Genomic DNA, 2,662 nt, shown 5'->3' on the forward strand with positions numbered 1-2,662 from the left:
TTTTCAGATTTTTTGTACTTTATTTGTTAACTTATTAATTAACTTATTTTGATGATCTTTTTTGTATTAAATTAATTTATCTTTGAAGCTTTAAATATTTATCTTAAAAAAATACATATATAAATTATTAGTTGATTAAAACGTTAACAATACAATTAAAAACTTAAAAATAATTTTATAGTAATTTGAATTAATTTAGAAATAGTTAATTGACAAAAATTTATTATAAAACATAAATTTAGAAAATTAAAATTTGAAAACAATGTTGAAAAAAGTTATAAAACATAAATTTTAGAAGAAAAAAATTAATGAAAAAATAATTATTAGTTGACTTTTGACCTACGAGATAGGAGGAGGTGCACTTTACCAATAGGGAGGGGTGCATATATCCTCACCCAAACCCAAAATACCATTCATGAAAATTGATGGCATATTTTAATGTTATCACATTGTTATCGTACCTTCCTCGTCGTTATCAGAACTGTTTTCAAAAAAGTTGTCTTCTAGAAAACAATCTTGAGAAAAACCCCCGGAATCGTCGTTCGAATAACTTGATCTTGTACAAACTTCCTTACCAACATCATTCAAGTCGTCCATTCTAAATAGACAAAAATATTGACACGAACGATATGAAGATGGAGAAAATGATGAACGACATGGAGAAGAAGCATGAACGACATGGAGAAGAAGAAAACTAACAAGAGTAAAACGTGGAAACGTGATAGGATAATTATGGTTAATTAAAATAAAATAAAAATTATAAAAATTACTTAATTATATTACTGCCCTTATTAAATTATTTATATATAATAAAAGTTAATTTATTAACTAAAAAAGTTTAAGGTTATTAGATTGTTCTTACGTTCTCATAATATATATTTATATATATATATATATATATATATAGAGAGAGAGAGAGAGAGAGAGAGAGAGAATGATTCAAACAAAAACTCATGTGATTTACAAAAACGGCGAAAACAACTCAATAACCTCATATTGTGATAAAAAAAATTAAAAGATTTTTAAAATTAAACTTGAAATTTAAAAAGATTCAAAAAATATTAAAATTAAAAGGGTAATAATGGAAACAATATCATAAAATATTTTAACATGATTACACGATCATGATTATCATTATCTAATAAAGTGGTTAAGAATTCAAAGAGACTAGAAGCTGTAACATCAAATTGCTAAAGAAATCGTGATTGATCAAGAACACACGCACCCTAATCGATCAAGAACCCTAATCGATCAAATAGAAACTATGGCATGCAACAATCGAACAACAAGAAGAAGTTTATTCAAGATATTTTTCACAATTACTCGTTTTGAACATGTTTTTAATTGATTAGCTGTGATAGTCATGTGATGTCAATATCACTCGATTTGATCATGGTTTCAATGAGTTATGTTAGACATTATCACAACGATTTCAGATGGTTTCGATAGGTTAAGATTAGACTATGTGTGATAATCATATGATATGAGTGTGATAATCACTATTATACATCACTTGGCGATGGTTAGGGTTATCGTTTTGGTGTTTTGCTGTTGATAAGTTAAAATTTAGGTGTAATTGTTTCTAGATGATTCCGATCATATCTTCACACAATCTGCTATTATTCTTGACGATTAGTATTACTTATTAATATTGTTTTAAATTATTGATTTTATGTGATATGAGTGTGATAATCATGTGATATCAATATCACTCGATTTGATCATGGTTTCGATTGGTTAGGTTAGACATTATCACAACGATTTCGGATGGTTTCGATAGGTTATGATTAGACAATCACACATTTATCACAACGAAAACGATTAATTTGGAGTGATATGAGTGTGATCACAATAAACCCAATAATTTGGATAACATACTGGGCTATTATTATCACTTATTTTAAAACGATTTGGTGTGATTTGGGTGTAATAATCATGTGATTATCACACAATTATCACAAGGATTTCGTTCGACCAGGGTTAACTTAGGAAATTGACTACCGATTTGGTGTGATATGGGTGTGATAATCATGTGATATCACTATTATAACAACGCAATCGATTTGATCATGGTTTCGATCGGTTAAGGTTATACAATCACACATTTATCACAACGATTACTCATGGTTTCGATAGGTTAGTATTAGACAATCACACATTTATCACAATGATTACGAACAAAATCAACTAAATTTTTTGGTGCGATATGTGTGCGATAATCATGTGATATCACTATTATAACATCACTTGCGCACTCAATTTGATCATRGTTTMGATCGGTTAGGGTTAGACAATCACACATTTATCACAACGATTACTCATGGTTTCGATAGGTTATAGTTACACTGGATTGATCATGGTTTTGATATGTTATGGTTACGTAATCACACAATTATCACAAGGGAAGAAGAGAGTAGAAACGAACATGCAGAAAAAAAGGGATAATTATAATTAATTAAAATAAAATAAAAATTATAAAAATAACTTAATTACATTATTGTCCTTATAAATTATTTATATTTAATATAAGTTAATTTATTAAATAAAAAAATTTTAGGTTAATAAATTGTTCTCGCGTTCTCATGAATTATAGGGGTTCTGGTTTGAACCTCCATATATATATATATATATATATATATATATATATATATATAGGGGAGCG

Source organism: Cynara cardunculus, assembly GCF_001531365.2.
Source record: "Cynara cardunculus var. scolymus isolate 2C chromosome LG 2, CcrdV1, whole genome shotgun sequence".
NCBI classification, from domain to species: domain Eukaryota; kingdom Viridiplantae; phylum Streptophyta; class Magnoliopsida; order Asterales; family Asteraceae; genus Cynara; species Cynara cardunculus.